We start from the raw sequence: 17,195 nt of genomic DNA, 5'->3' as shown, positions 1-17,195 counted from the left end.
GTACTTTAACTAGCAAATTTTAGAGGAGGAACAGAGTACAGGCAACTGTTACGAATAAATCAGTTAAGGTCAATTCCCAATATAAGTTTTCAAGATCTCAGAGTCTGTATCAAGCTATATACCTCCCACCCTTTTTTGTGAAAATCAGTAGGTCATTGGCTATGATTAAAATTGTGTATGTGTGTAAATATATAAAGTATTTCAATCCTAGACACAAGCTTATATATTCAATCACTCAGAACTATGTGTACATTTTAATATTTGGGCTAATAAAAATATTTTATAAAATATTGAAATGATTTCTAAGAATTATAAATATTCACATGTAAATCATTGTATTCTGCATTGAAAAGTCTATATAAGTTTCTGGAGATAGTATGTTTCTACCTTTTTGATTAGGTCAGTGAAATTAAAGAAATTAAATACTTTAAATATTCTTCTAGTTTGTTTCAGCTATAATTTAAGTTAGGACTAGATTTCACTGAAGCCTTACACATGCCATTAAAATAAAAAAAAAAATCTCAGACACAAAATAGGAAAACTTGTTTCAATAAAGAATCCTTATTTCCTATCAAATATATTATATTTCAGGATACAGATACACAATTAAAAATTACCTGCAAAGTAATGGGGCTGACCAGAAAATGCTAGAATTTGACTCCATACAAAAGTCTTTTTGGGTGTTTTAAGCACTGCATGGCAAGGTTTGGAAGGGGAACAAGCAAATCCAACAAGGGAGAGTCCAGCAGATGGTGGAAATTATCCTTGATTCTGAATCTGGAGATGACAATTATCAGGGATAAATAAGTAATTGTCAGAAAAGTCTAGAAATAGTTAACTAGGATTCACCATAGGCAAAATATCAGAGTCAAGAAATAAGAAACCAAGGTATATGTAGTAAAACAAAGACACAAATCCACATTGGGCATCAAAAATGTCTATCCTGAAAAATCAAGGACTGAGCATAGAAAAATTTGAAAAACATTTACTCTTTCACACCATTTACTAAGGGATAAGTAATACACCTATCAGTTCTGAAAAATTAAATCTGACTGTTAAAGTTTCTATTTTAGGCTAGTCAGCTGTGTTCTAGAAACACTGAACCACCAAGAATCACAAAACCAACAAAGCCTCCAGACCTACAGGACACCTGTGCACTAAGACAATAATCAGAAAATGCATTCATGCATCAAGAAATAAAACTGGAAGAGAATTATGGGATAAATTCTGGCCCTTAGAATAAAGTAGAAGCCTCTTTCTAGAAAAAGGACTGAAGGGCAGAGCATTTTAACAGCAGAACTATCCTGAGTAGTGGACTAGGAAAACTCCCTTAAAAACTGTTTTTTATTAAAGGCAAGATTGTTTTCAAATCCAGTGATCAGATTGAGTCTGGAGGGTGTGGATGAATCACATAACCACAGCCTTCAGAAGAAAAGGTCTAGGGAGGCAGGAAACCAGATGGATTATGAAATTTAAAGTGAATTTTACTATATATTTTCCTAGCTTACATTTTTGGCTCATTAAGAACTGAAATGCTTCATAGATTTTAACTATATACAAACCCAATATTTCTCTATATCTTCTAGTTTTTGATGTTTAGCTGCAGAGGAAGAGAAGCTGCTCTTAAAGTTATTTCCACCTTCATTCAAAGGGTGACTCCAAAATCCACATAGGATGTAATTCCACCTATCCCTCTTTTTCTGGAATTTCTGTGCTTCAAATGTGCAAACTGGATTGAACATGGAAGATAAGTAAAGAAAACAAAGATAAAAAAGGCATTATAGGGGGGCCTGGGTGCCTCGGTCTGTTAAATGCCTGACTCTTGATTTCTACTCAGGTCATCAATTCGGGGTCCTGAGATTGAATCCTACAAGGAGCTCTGTGCTCAATGGGAAGTCGGTTTGAGATTCTCTCTCTCCCTCCGCCCCCCATCCCACTCCACTCATGCTCACTCTCTTGCTCTAAAATAAATAAATAAATCGTTTTAAAAAGGCATTGTAAACACCCATTTTCTCTACAAATTTAAGTTGGAACTACAAGAATAATTATACTGCTGCTTGCTGCAAAAGTACATCAATTAAGTTTACTATAATGGTTATTGATTGTATGTCTATTATAAGGGCATTCTGAAATAACTGAGGAAAAGGCAAAGACAGACATTTCCCCTAGCATCATTTTGCATATATCTAGAAGAGAATTTTGATGTAAGTATTAATCTTTATCATAACAAAAATTATAAATGCTATAATAGGATGAAACAGATGCACAGAGGGGAAGAATCAGCAAACTTTATCCCTGTTGGTCTTTTACTTATGATAAAGAAAAATATTTCTCTTATTTTTAGATCGAGAAAATAAACAATGTAAAGAAAATAAGCACTGTCAGTAAATACACAAGAAGGTAGTTTAAATCAATCATGATTAGTCTGGTTATCTGTGTTGGAGAAATAAATAAATGATAGGACCTATAACTTTGGAAGTATTTAGAAACCTTAGAGCTTGAATGTCCTGTTAGTGTAGGATAAGTGGGCAGAGGAAACACTTGAAAAGATAATAGCTAAAAAACGTTTGAGAACTGCTGAAGTATAATTCATAGACCTATGAAGCTTGAATGATCTCTAGTAGAGTAGGAAGACTGCAACAAAAACTATGATAAAAACTTCTGTCCTACAGCAAAAGAAAAAAATATGAAAATCAACTAGAGGAAAAACAGATTATCTTGAAAGGAGAGTTAGTCTAACAATGAATTCTCTATCTCAACAATAAAAATAAAGTAGAAGGAATACCCTCAATATACTAAAAGAAAATAACTAGGAACCTAGAATTCCATTACTTATGAAAGTATCTTTTAAGGCACCATTATAAAAGAAATAAACTGAAAGTTAGCAATTTCATCACCAGATTAAACTAAAGGAAAATAGGAATTGATCCAGTATGGTAAACTAAAATAAAAGATAATATTTAATAATTTAGAAGGTAATAAATATAAAACAAATACATATTGACTATAAAGACTAAGAATCTCTATTGATGTTAAAATCACATATAATTAACATATATGACAACAATAATATAATTTTAAACAGTAAATGGAGCTAAGAATTTTAAAGGCAGGATTCCTGAATAGCTCAATGGTTGAGCGTCTGCCTTCAGCTCAGGTCATGATCCTAGGGTCCTGGGATGGAGTTCCACGTTCGGCTCCCTCCATGGAGCCTGCTTCTCCCTCTGCCTGTTTCTGCCCCTCTCTCAGTGCCTCTCATGAATGAATGAATGAATGAATGAATGAATATCTTTAAAATTTTTTTCAAAGGCAATTGCATATTCTTGAGAAGACGTAAATATTAACTTTGGATCTGGTAAATTATCTATAATTTTTATGGTAACTTAAGAAAAGAGAACATATAACTCATCAGCCGGTATCCTATTCCCCCAGAAATCAACATTTCTCTTCATGGTAGTGGTTTCTTATTTACATCTGCATCTAAGTCTTTCTCTAGCTAAAGGATCCTACTCATCAACAATAAATGAAATAGTTAATAAATAAACTAGTTTTCTTCCCTTTTGGGTGGTAAAACCCATTTTCTACAGCATTTCCAAGAGACACCCCATTAGAATTAAGACCTATTAATGCTCTCAGGATTGTCATGGTCAGCAGTAGTTCACCTATGTCAATTTTCTTCTTTTCCTATGTCATTTCCCCAGAATCTATTGTTTTTTTCTATATAGCCTCTCCTATAAACCATTAATTCATCTTACTCCGAGGGAATGATTCTAAAAGAACTCAATCTACAACAAATTTAGTCAAGAGAAAAATAGGATAAGAAATAAACATTAAAAGGTGGTAGGGTAATAGTAAAAAAAACAAAACAACAACAACAACAAAAACAAAACAAAACAAAAAAAAACAACATAGACCTGATACAAAAAATAAGGTAATAACATGATATATTTTACTCAAATATATTAATTAGACATATTTGATAGAAATAGACTGAATGCTTCAATCTGAAGAAATGTTACCAATAAGTAGATAAAACAATCTGTAGGTATATAGAAAATTTAAATACTATTAACAAATTTCTGCTAATTATCATTTATGGAAAACTATGTCCTCAAACAGATGATAGGCCATATGTTGGGCCATAAAATAAATCTTGATAAATTTCAAAGGATTTAAAAACTTGGGTATATTCTGTGATATAAAAACAATCAATTAGAAATTAAAAATGAGATTCTAGGAAAACCTCAAATATTTGAAATGAAAAAAGAACATATTTAAATAACTTGAACCTCAAAGATGAGATAGTAAAAGGAATTAGAAAATATTTTGAACAGAATAATGAAAATATAACACATCAGTTACTTAAGATGCTTATATAATAAAAGACTTAAAAGAATGACCAAAATACCCAATTTAAAAAGCTACAGGGAGAAAGGAAAATTAAACACAATTGAAAAAATGGGATAATAAAAGGGGAGAATTGAATAATAAAAAATAAATCCATAAAGAAATGTTACAAACCCCAAAGTAGTTTAAAATTAATAAATGAAACAGGAGAGAGAAAACACAAATTACAAACACAGGAAATGAATACTTTTGTAACTTCTACAAATGTTGAAGGTATAATGAAGGAATATTCAGACCTTCATGCCAATAATATTGGCAATTTAGATGAATGAAATAAGCAAACTCTTTAAAAAATAGAGTTTACCAAATATGACTTGAAATTAAATAGAAAATATGAATTCATTCTATTAAATTCCTAATTAAAATCTTTTCCAAGAAGAAAACTCCAAGTTCAGATGACTTCATTGGTGAATTCTACCAAATATGCAGATAAGAAAAAACAACAATGTTAAAAAATTCCCACAGAGGAATTCCTATGAGAAGAAACACTTTCTAATTCACTATAAGAGAGCTATATAATGTAGGTAACAAAAGCTGATAAAAATACTACCAATAATATTATTAACCAATATAGCTCTTAAAATTAGAAATAAAAATCCTCCCATATTGGCAAAATAAATCCAATAATGTATTAAAAGTATAATATACATAATGAAATGTGAGTAATTTCAAGGTTAGTGTAACAATCAATCAATGTAATTTAGCAACACTGGATAAAAGAAAATAATAACTTTCATAAATTCATAAAAATTATAAAATACAGTAACTATAACCACTTATAATAAAGATAAATTTCTGAGCAAATTAAAAATGAAGGAAGTTTGTTCATGCTGCATGAGAAGGAAGTCCTCTCTCAGCATTTGTATCCATCATAATGGAAATCTTAGAAAACATAGTAAGGCAAGCAAATAAAATCAAAAGTAAAATATTAGAAAATATACAAAGTTGTTATTCATTGCAGACATGACTGTCTATAAAGAAAATTCTAATAAAAGCTACTAAATTTAGAAAAATTTAGAAAAATTTAGGATAAATCTAGAAAAATTTATCCTAAATTTAGTATACAAGTTCAACACACATCAATTGCATACTCTAGCACTAAAACTGCAGAAAATAAAAATAACGTTTAGAAAAAAAAAATACCGTTTAGAGTCAATAATAAAATATGTTAAGGGTAATTTAGTCAAAGATGTTTAAGACTTCTAAAATAATAACTGTAATAGTTATCTGAGGAAAAAAATAAGACAAATACATGAAGAGATATTATTAGCTTCTGGACAAGAAGGCTCATTATTGTTAAGATGTAGCTTATATCTTAAGTACACAGAATAGCCAAACAATCTTTAAAAAGAACAAATTTGGAGAATTTACTCACCTTGGTTTCAAAACTTACTCTAAAGCTACAGTAATGATGAGAGTGGTCCCAAGAAAAAATGTCAATTCTATGGGAAAGATTATTGGCTGCAGAATAGACTACATTGATTTTTTATAAAGTCAACAAGGCTATTTATTGGTAGGTAAAATATTTTGCTTCATTTTTTTTTTTTGTAAATGGTGGTAATTAAACAGGAAAAATGCATGAGGAAAAATCTTTGACCTCATACTATACACAATTATTAATTTATGATAAAATTGTGGACCTCTATAGAAAAACATGATATATAAAAAGATTATAAATTTTGCTTAGGTGTATGCAGAATTTTCTTAAGATAGAAAAAAATCAGGGGCACTTGGGTAGCTCAGTCAGTTAAGTGTTGTCTGCCTTTGGCTCAGGTCATGATTCCTGGGATAGAGCCCTGTAGCAGGCTCCCTGTCCCATGGAGAGCCTGCTTCTCCCTCTCCCTCTGCCACTCCTATGCTTGTGCACTCTCTCTCTCTCTCTCAAATAAATAATAAAAATCCTAAAAAAGAAAAAAATCATAACTGGCAAAATCAGATAATCTTCACTTTACCCAAATTAAACACTTGTCAAAACTTCACAAAGAAAGTGAAAAAAATCAAGACTTAGAAAAAAATGTTATTTCTATATATTAATCTACCATCTTTCTATCATTTATTCATCTGTTGACTGACAATGGCTTGTATATGGAACACAAAATCCCACATATCAATAATAACCTAATATTTGAGCAACAAACTTGAAATGTTCTTAATATCAACAATAAGGTATATAAATTGCCAAGAAACTCACAAAAAGGTGCTATCATTGGTAATCAGGGAAATGCAAATCAAAACCAAAGCTGGGTCGCACTTCACATTGCTGTCATAAAGATAAAACTGTCAGCATTAAACATTGGCAAGCACACAGATATAAAAATATACCACAACTATTTTAGCAGTTTCTCATATACTAAATATGCAACATCGTATGACCCACCAGTTCCACTCCTAGATATCTACTAAAGAAAAAGGTAACATTTATTTATAAAAGTAATTATATAGTAATATTTATTACAACATCACTCCTAATAGGTGCAAACTAGAAACAACTCAAACATCCATGAAAGGAGAACTCATATACAAATTATGGTATATCCATGTAGTGGAATAGAATTCAGTCAAAATAAAAAAGAACTATGGTATATACAACAATATTAATGAATCTCAGTAATAATAAGTGAAAGAAACCAGATATAAAATGTACATATTACACAATTCCATGAGTTCAAGAATAAGATAAACTACTCTATGATTATGGAAATCAGAAAGTGGTTGCATAGGATAGACGGATGTCAGAAGGTGGTTTAGAATAAATACTATTTGAGGAGACAAAGGCTATATTTTGATTCAATTGCTGATTACAAGGATGATACTTAGTAAATTGTACCTTGAGGTCTATGTATTTCACGGAATGAAATTTTGACTCAATTAAATATTTTGTAAAAATACTTGAATTAGCAACATTACCTCTCTGTGACCAGTAAGTTTGAACAATGTATTTCCCATTCCCATGATGACATAATTTGCTAGCATTAATTTATGATATAGCAGCCCCGGTGGTCCAGCGGGTTAGTGCCGCCTTCTGCCCAGGGAGTCATCCTGGAGACCCGGGATCGAGTCCCACGATGGGCTCCCTGCATGGAGCCTGCTTCTCCCTCTGCCTGTGTCTCTGTCTCTCTCTCTCTATCTCTGTCTGTCATGAATAAATAAATAAAATATTTTTTAAAAATTATGATACTACTCTAGTTATTTTCAACCTTTGGGGAAATATAAAAGATATCTTCTCTGAAAAAAATTGTTGCTAAATAAATGTATACACACACTCTTCTGGTTTGGATTCAAAGAACTGTCCAGCTGCTGTGCCATCTTCTCAAGAGTTATGTCTTGGTAGCCCTCAGTGTTTGGCAATATTAGGGACTCAAACATAAACAGAATTATTTTGATTTCTTGTTATAACCATAACTCTGGTATTATTTTATATAATTAGAATTATTTGAAAACCCAAATCTAAACCCTATGTATTTCAAAATAATTAAATGTGTAAAATTTTTAAATTTGACTTACAGGATTTTTTAGTATGAATTAAGTCCTATGTCTTAGGCCCATGTAATTATGACTTTAATATTATTTTTTGTCTTTTCTGTTGAGGCTATATTTCTGTATCCAAGAGATTATGGCAGTGGCAAAAAAATAGAGTAATATTGGTAAATGCAAATAAAAATCCCATGAATAATTTAAAAAGTAGAAGAGCTATAAGTTATACTCATCTCTTGAATTTACCATCAACACTATAAAAAATTACTCAGAAATAGGCAAGTTTTGGTAGCATCCCTTTCATTGTCACACTGAGTCATTGTTTAGTAAGTTCACACAAGAATTAAGTTGTTTAGTAGAATATACCTGTGCTGTGCTGTTCACTCTTGAGAGATTAGAATCTGTTGCAGAATATAATTGAGTTGATGTGCACTGCTGGTTAACCCTCAAGCTGGACCTGAGAATCAGAGGCTTTTCACTCCCTTCCCTGTCCTTGGAATGGACACTCTTCTCCCACTCTTCCAAAGGTAGGAGCTACTTTTAAATATGTAACCTTGGCCAGGAGAAAAGATGGTGCCTGACTGGCTCAGTCAGTACAGTGTGGGACTCTTGATCTCAGGGTCATGAGTTCAAGCCCCATGTTGGGCGTGTGCCTATTGAAGAAGAAGAAGAAGAAAGAAGAAGAAGAAGTAGTAGTCTGGAAAAAGTAAGATGTTGCTGAAACCATCTGATCTATATAGGTCACCAAACTCCATTAAGGCCTCTATATAAACTTATAAGATTCTGGTCGGCAGGTGTGTAGATCTAGTCAACCTGCAGCTGCCACAACGAATCCTTTTGTAAGTCCCCTTATTAAACTTGCCTCCAAACTCACCTTGAGTGATTAGCATCTTTCTTCAGTATCCCCTTACCCTTGCAAAGGACAGCCAGTTTCAGCCTTGGGAGTTTCTGAGGTTGTGAGCCAACAGAATCTATAAAGTTAATTTTATCATGTAAATTTCTCTCAGTTAGAAAAGTATATCTCTAAGGTTACAGTTATAATATGTTTTAAAATGTGAATCCATTTTTATCTCTAATTCACCAAATTTTAAAATTATTTTCTTGGTGAAATTATTACACAAAAAGATCTTTAAATAAGCTTTACCAATTAAGCTTTGAGTGAACTTTACCCTCATTAATAACTTGACTAAATTCTTTGACTTTTTCCAATTCTATATAAACATGAAAGTCATGTTTTTAACTTTTTGAGAATCATGTTTTACTAACATTCATATAGAAATGCAATTTTTAATGCATTACTTTATTCTAAATTTGAAGAATTTATTTTACTAAATTTTCTGTAAAATTTGCACACTAATGTGTACTTTCCATTTAAGGAGTAAAATAATCTCCAATAAAAGGAGCATTTCTTCAATGCCTCCAAAAGCCAATTAGACTAAGACTTCTTTAAATGGCAACATAGCAACCCAAGAATATTTCAAAGTATCAAAATATTTTTATTAATGTGTAGAACCTAGATGTCAGGTCAGCAAATGTGAGAAGAAAAGGTATAGAGTATAGAAATAATAAATGATAGTTTACCTTGAAGTATGGTTTTTCCTCAAGACTCTAAAAACTTCAATAAGGTTAAACTCATTAAATACTTACAGTCATTGGAATTATGAGAAAACTAGTAAAAGGACTGTATATCAAGTTCAAATTCATGTAGACAAATGTAACTGCGATTTGTACTCAAGGATGTGGGAATGTAAAAACAGAATATAGAACGCACTAACTCACTGGAAATATTTTTTTATTTTTCCTGAAAATGCTTATAAAATTTTGGCTCCATATGTTTAGATCAAAAAGGTCAGTTTGTATGTTAGAGAAAATACTATTTACAATTGAGTAACAAACTATTCAAAAATTCAATATTAGACTTACCAATTACTAGAAAATCTTAGGCCATTTCTACAACTTGGGGTTCAGCCAATTGTTCTGTTGTTTTTCTCAGATCCATCTTTCTTGTCTTTCCTTCTCTCATTTATCACCTTACAGTCTTCTACATTTTAGTACGAGGTGCCAGGACACACACACGCCTCTCCCTTCCCCTTCCTACACTCTTACCCTCAATGCCTCTCAGCCTTTTATTTTTAGACTATAAGATAGTACTCTGGGGAAACTCAGTATTTGTTTTGTGTTGCAGTTCTTTTGAAGGATTATCTTGCATTCCTGGAGGGAAAGTGGTTCAGAATTTTCAGTTATATTCATTTACAAGCTGGTCCCCACTCTCCTACCAACACCCTCCCTTCTCCCAATTTGTTCTAATTTTAAGTCCCCTGAAGGCAACAACAATGTTCTATTGTCAATGTATACATGATGAGCTAGTTTACTTAATGGCTTACCACTAGTCATCATTTTTCAGATGAACATACGGGAACATAGAGGGATTAAGTAATTTTCTCAATGTTAGACTACAAATATATTGTTGAACTGGTATTGAACTAAGACAATATGATTACAGAACTTGTTCTTGTGTTTCTATGCATTTTGCCTACCATAACTGTTGAATGAAAAACATTTTCCATCCCAATACATATCTTTTTCCTTTTCCCTCAATGTATCTAAATATTATGTCTTAAAGTCTTCATTCTTGTGCATACTCTTCCAACTCACTACAACTTCCTCTATTTTTGATCCTCATACTGCCTTTACACACAACTGTGATATTGTGTTGCCACCTATAAAAGATTTTATCTCTACTGATTCATACAATGGTAAAACTTATGTTTATATAGTACTTAGGAAATTTTTTTAAAGATTCTTGCTTATTTGAGAGAGAGCTTGAGCAAGCAAGGAGAGGGGCAGAGGGACAAGCAGGCTCCCACTGGGCTCAATCCCAGGACCCTGAGATCATGACCTGAGCCAAACTAAGACACTTAACTGACTAATCCACCCAGGCACCCCAGAAATTTTCTAATATCTATACATATTACTACACTGATATTCCAACTAAATCATAATATTGAAAATACATATGTTGCTATATCCTGTAGCATGCAGCAATATTAAGATATTTAGAAATTACTAAGTATTTCTGTAGTAAAATGTAAAAAAAAAAGCTATCAAAAATTACTTCAAATACTGATTTGAACAAATTGCGTATAAAATATGTAGATCTTTTATTTCTGGCTTTACATAAACAACCAATATTTAATTGGGCAAACTGCCAACATTTACTACTTCAGAATTTATGGTTGTAATAAATCTAAGAGCAAAGTATTTTTTGGTTGCAAGAATGAAGCAGATCAACTCATGCTATTTTTCTTCCTTCCATCTATGTGCTTTGCTATATAAGCAAAAACCATCCTATTTGGATGTCAGAGAGAGAACATGAATAAAAAGCCATTAGCTATAGCTGTTCCAAATGTATAATAGGCTGGGATTATGAAACCAACAAAACATCTGTTTTTCCTGTGAGGTTCTGACAACTTAAACTCTAGTTGTGGTGGACTGCTATTAGATATCATTAAAGCCTGTACTCAATGCACACACCATCTGTCATCTTGAAGCTGCATTAACTCATCATTTAATTCCGTGCCCTTTTCAAATTGTGCCTTTTAATGTTAACTTTACAAAATTGTTCCAACAGTTTTAAAAATACTATATAGCCTCTACATAACCATGAGAAGGATTCGAGGCAAAAAGTCTTTTCTGTATGTGGAACAAATGTAGCTTCTTCTCTATGGACCACCCGTCCCTTTTTTTCTCCAAAAAAAAGAAAATTTATCTGTGTAAGACTCTAAATACAATTATTCACATGCTCATCCCTAGAGAATCCCTAGAGAAGTAGTGTGTTTGCCTCACCATCTAGCCATTTTCTCTTTGATGATATCATGTGTAGAGTAACTTCTTTCTTCTTACACTATCACACTTGTCATTACATATCCCACTTACTTATGATAGTTACACCATTCCTTGTAGATTTTATGAACTTCATGTTTTGTTTCTATATGAAAACTCACATCACTTGAAGTCAGTGGCAATCTTCCCAAGAGTCAAATATAGTGTCTTGTTTCAAGCACATGGTGGATAATGAAGAGTGATTTATAGATGAAATCCAATTAATCTTAGGTAACTATAATAAATTAAAAAGAAATAAGTTATTTGACGGGATGTAAACATCTTACAGAAATTAATAAATAAACATAAAGACTAAGAGCATAGCAATTCTCATGAGTGGATTTTCTCAATAAGATTTCACAAAATGCACCTTCTGAATTATTTTTTTTTAAAAACTCTCTTCTGCTTAACAATATTGAGATTCTAGATTTATTGTTATGATGCCTGAAAGTGCTCTAGAAAAAGAAAGAATGCCAATAAAAGACAGAATGAGTGTCTGCTGATATTTTTGCATCTTAAATTTATTGAAAGCTTCCCTGCTTTAGTGATGTATAGAATTAATATCCATATTTAAGTCACTGTTTCTTGCTATGCTGTATACTAAAAATAGTGGGAGGTAAATTTATGTTGCTTTCATAGCATGCCAGATACAAATGTTTATAGCATTTTATCCATAAAATTATGTACCTGTCACATAAATTTGACAGAGAAATGTTGAAACAGTAGACCGACCTGATAGCTAGTGACTTTACATGACTTAGCTTATGTCATCTCCTGAGCTAAATAATGGTATTCTAGCTCCTTTTCATTGTTACTACCTCATCTGAACTGGTCAATATATTTATATCATGTTCATCATTATTGTTAAAATTATCAAGCTAACATTTTAAATTGTACATTATAATAATTTTCTATTAATAGAAATAATATAAGTGACAACTGTTTAAATGACAACTGTTTGGGCAGCCCTGGTGGCTCAGCAGTTTAATGCCACCTTCAGCCCAGGGCATGATCCTGGAGACCCAGGATCGAGTCCCACATCAGGCTCCCTCCATGGAGCCTGCTTCTCCCTCTGCCTGTGTCTCTGCCTCTCTCTCTCTCTCTCTCTCTGTGTGTGTCTCATGAATAAATAAATAAAATCTTAAAAAAAAAAAGACAACTGTTTCAACTGATCAATAGAATCAACATATTGGACATTAATCAGTAACTAAAAGGTCAAAAATAATGTTTTCATAGAACAAAAAAGAGCCTATTAAAAGTACTATCTTCTCTTCCTAATATCCTTTGCAATTAAAATCATTATATTACTAACTTGTTTGAAAACATCTATATAAAGAATTATAGTGACCTCCAACTTTTATCACAAGTAGTGAGTCTTAAACTAAGGCATTTATTTGTTCATCACTGGAGATTTTAAAAATTAATGGCTATACTTAAAATGTAACTACATAACTTGAACATTGTTTGTATTAATGTTAATATCTGGAAACCATGAAAAAATTTAGTTACATTTGAAGTAACTTGTTTATTCATTAAAACTTGATTCACTTAAGAATTCATGTTTTTTATTTTGAGGCTATATTTGTATGTGTGCATATACACTGTAATTTCATGTAATCTTTTAAAACACGTAGGAACTTTGAGTTTATAACTAACAAATAATAATGTACTATGCAAAAAATGTAAAAACCCTTATAAATAGAAAGAAGATTCATAATATTTTGTGTTTTTATATAGGAAGAGATGCTTAGAAAAATACAATTTACTATTTGCCTAACACTCTTACTGAATCAAATACAGCAGACGTAAATGTTGGAGACAACTGAATATAGTCTCATGCCCATTCAGTTAATCAAAAGGGAGATGTAACTAGTTGGTCCTATGGCATTTAAAATAGTTTCAATATAACTAACCCTAATAAAAATATTTATCCTTACAGATTTATAAAATATTTTTTTCAATTTTCCATTTGAAATGGAATGATCCTGGGCATGATCCTGGAGTCCCGGGATCGAGTCCCACATCAGGCTCTCTGCATGGAGCCTGCTTCTCCCTCTGCCTGTGTCTCTGTGCCTCTCTCTCTCTCTGTGTCTCTCATGAATAAATAAATAAAATCTTAAAAAAAAAAGAAAGAAATTGTACTTCTTCCTTCCTATAAGTTTAAATTAAATCTACTTTTTCAATTCCAATATAGAAATTTCACTAGGAAAAAATAAATTCCTATATTTACAAATGAAAGGAAAAAATAAATTTATAATAAAATTCTTTTTTTTGAAACTGAATTACAATTGAGATCAACTTCAGTTCAACATCCAAGCTTTGGAGAGAAAATGGGCTTAAATCTGATCTCATGCAGGAAAATTAATTTGTGAACCAACCAATGTTCTACCTAATATACTTCTATTGTCTGATTTTCAGTATTAAAAATTCATACCAAAAAAACTCAGACCTCTGTAATTACTTTTAGCCTACTAATTGAAGGATACTCCCTTAATACGAGAAGTAGAATTTACCCTATAGTCATTTGTAAGAATGTTAAGTGACCAGACAGGAGTGTTGATTAATTGTTCTCCAAACTGATGATGAACAAGCCCAGAATATATGTTTTACTGTTTCTGTATTTCCCAATAACTGCCCTCATCAGCATGTTAAAGGTAAAATATTTATTCATTCTGTCGTTCAACTGACAAATAAATTAGGCCCTTTGCCACCTCAATTCAAACTTGCTAACTTTCTGAAATGTGACAATTTAAAATATCCAAAAAATTTTTTTAAAGATTTTATCTATTTGTTTATTTATTTATTTGTTTGTTTATTTGTTTATTTATTTATTCATGACAGAGAGAGAGAGAGAGGCAGAGGGAGAAGCAGTCTCCGTGCAGTGACCCTAACATGGGACTCGATTCCGGGTCTCCAGGATCACACCCCGGGCCGAAGGCAACGCTAAACCACTGGGCAACCAGGGCTGCCCCAAAATATCCAAAAAAATTTTTAAGAAGTTTATGGTACCTTTAGGCAAAATAAAACTTAACAGTTTAAAATATATATTCTAGCAATAATTTTAGAAACATGTCTATCTTAAATCTGGTTGTCAGATGTAAAAGTGAACCCTTTACAGTTTTCCTTACCATTGTTTTATGCCAGATTATATGGAGAGTATACAGAATAGGTTATTCTCAAAATCAAGCCCATTGTGCTGCTCAGTTTTCATTAGTCACATAGTTTTCTCAGATGAGATCCATCTGCAGGACATGTGCTATCCATTCTTTTTTTTTTTTTTTCTGTTTCTTTTTTAACTTTTATTTATTTATGATAGTCACACAGAGAGAGAGAGAGAGGCAGAGACATAGGCAGAGGGAGAAGCAGGCTCCATGCACCGGGAGCCCGACGGGGGATTCGATCCCGGGTCTCCAGGATCGCGCCCTGGGCCAGAAGCAGGCGCTAAACCACTGCGCCACCCAGGGATCCCTGTGCTATCCATTCTTAAGGCACACATATTAATAAGGAATTTAACAAGGGTGAAAGTGAAATGTTTGTTAATAGTTACCTAGCATCTACCAGTTGACATGTAATGTACAATTCAATATGCCTTGTTTATTCTACACAATATAAAAACATATAAATATATGTATGTTTAAGTATAAAAACTATATAACCAGATAGTAGCCCAACTAGAATTCATACCCAGAAAGTAGTAGCTTACTAATGCTGTGGAACAGTATTTCCACAATCTTAGTGTCTTCAGTCAACACAATGATTATTTCCCAGTTGTTCTGGGTCAGTAGTCAGTACAGCTTAGCTGAGGTTTCTTTCTTGATACTGATGGTCCTGAGTCTCTGAAAAAAAGTCAAAATTAACAGCTGGACCCCATTTTCCCTAGACTCAAGTAGATAAAGAACCTGCTATGAAAGGAAGTTAGTTCTGCTCTTGATTAGAAACTTGGTTAGAAATCCACTGTTGATTAAACCAGCTTTAATAGAAGGGATTATGTGAAAGATAGTATCTCTAAAATCTCAAGAAACTCATAAATAATAATTCTGACACGTTAAGGAAAGCTCCAAGATCGCTTTAAATTATGTTTGTATTACCAAAATTAGACAAATATTTACTTAGTACTAACAGAATTTTTGTGATGTAGAATTGTTAATTCTGCGAAAATGGAGCCTAGATCTCTAAAAGCATCTGAAATTTAACTATACAAATAGATCCCTTCTAATAGGAACATACAATGAGGGGCACCTGTGTGGCTCAGTAGTTGAGTGGCTGCCTTTGGCTCAGGTCCTGGGATCAAGTCCCATATTGGGTTCCCTGCAGGGAGCCTGCTTCTCCTTCTGCCTATGTCTTTGACACTCTCTATCTCTCATGAATAAATAAATACAAATCTTAAAAAAAAAAAGGAACATACAATGATATAAACACACTACATTAATGCATGCTTCAAAACCACTGGACTGGGCAGCCTGGGTGGCTCAGCGGTTTAGTGGCGCCTTCAGCCCAGGATGTGATCCTGGAGACCTGGATTGAGTCCCGCCTCAGGCTCCCTCCATGGAGCCTGCTCCTCCCTCTACCTGTGCCTCTGCCACTCTCTCTCCCTCAGTCTCTCTCTCTCTCTCTCTCTCTCTCTGTCTCTCTCTCTCTCTCTCTCTCTCTCTGTGTCTCTCAGGAATAAATAAGTAAAATTAAAAAAAATCACTTGACTGTATAAACTTTTAGAATTTAATATATGTTTTATGTTGTTACTAAATCATAATCAACATATGTACCCATAAGTGGATTCTAATTCAAGGACATACTCTTTGACAATTGTTACTTTATTATTATGAACAACATAATATCCCAAAAGTTCCTTCATCCAATAAGCAAACTTTCCAAGAAAATAAAATTCAAAGGAATACTAACCATACTTTAGTAAAGAATATATTTAATACAGTAGGATAGTATCATGAGCATTTATGCATCTAACATATGATTTAACAAGTAGAACATTCATGATATTAAAATACATCTGTCAATGTACTAGCTATATACTTCTTTGCTACTGATTTCCTTCCTTTGAGATTGTCACCTCCCTGACTTTGCATTTATCAATCTCTCCTCTCTGGGAAAAAGGTTTCATTATTTGTGTATTTTGTTTAAAACTGTATATAATTGGGGCATCTGGGTGGCTCAGTCAGTTAAGCAGCTGCCTCTGGCACAAGTCATGATCTCAGGATCCTGAGATGGAGTCCTGAGTGAGGCTCCTTGTTCAGCAGAGAGACTGCTTCTCCTTCTGTCTCTTCTCCTCCCACTCCCATGCCTCCTCCACCCCCCACTCATGTTCTCTCAAATAAAATCTTCAAAAAATAATAAAATAAAATTGTGTATTATTAAAATAGTATTAATGTGTGTAATTTTGAGACTTGTATTTTACATTCAGTATTCTTCAGATTCAT

The 17,195-nt window shown here is 32.7% G+C and overlaps 1 long non-coding RNA gene across 1 annotated transcript; it reads right to left on the bottom strand.

Moving 5' to 3' along the window:
- Positions 1-623: 623 nt before the first annotated feature.
- On the bottom strand, positions 624-15,601 carry LOC111094500. The gene is made up of 6 exons (XR_005385511.1): positions 15,467-15,601; positions 11,886-11,998; positions 9,805-10,092; positions 8,756-8,852; positions 1,563-1,729; positions 624-777 (listed from the first exon to the last, which is right to left on the bottom strand). It is a non-coding gene; the product is annotated as an uncharacterized LOC111094500 (long non-coding RNA).
- Positions 15,602-17,195: the final 1,594 nt, after the last annotated feature.

The sequence above is a fragment of the Canis lupus genome, chromosome 38 (assembly GCF_011100685.1).
Source record: "Canis lupus familiaris isolate Mischka breed German Shepherd chromosome 38, alternate assembly UU_Cfam_GSD_1.0, whole genome shotgun sequence".
In the NCBI taxonomy this organism is placed as follows: domain Eukaryota; kingdom Metazoa; phylum Chordata; class Mammalia; order Carnivora; family Canidae; genus Canis; species Canis lupus.
The sequence above is the reverse complement of the archived record's forward strand: the minus strand, read 5'-3'. Positions and strand labels throughout refer to the sequence as shown.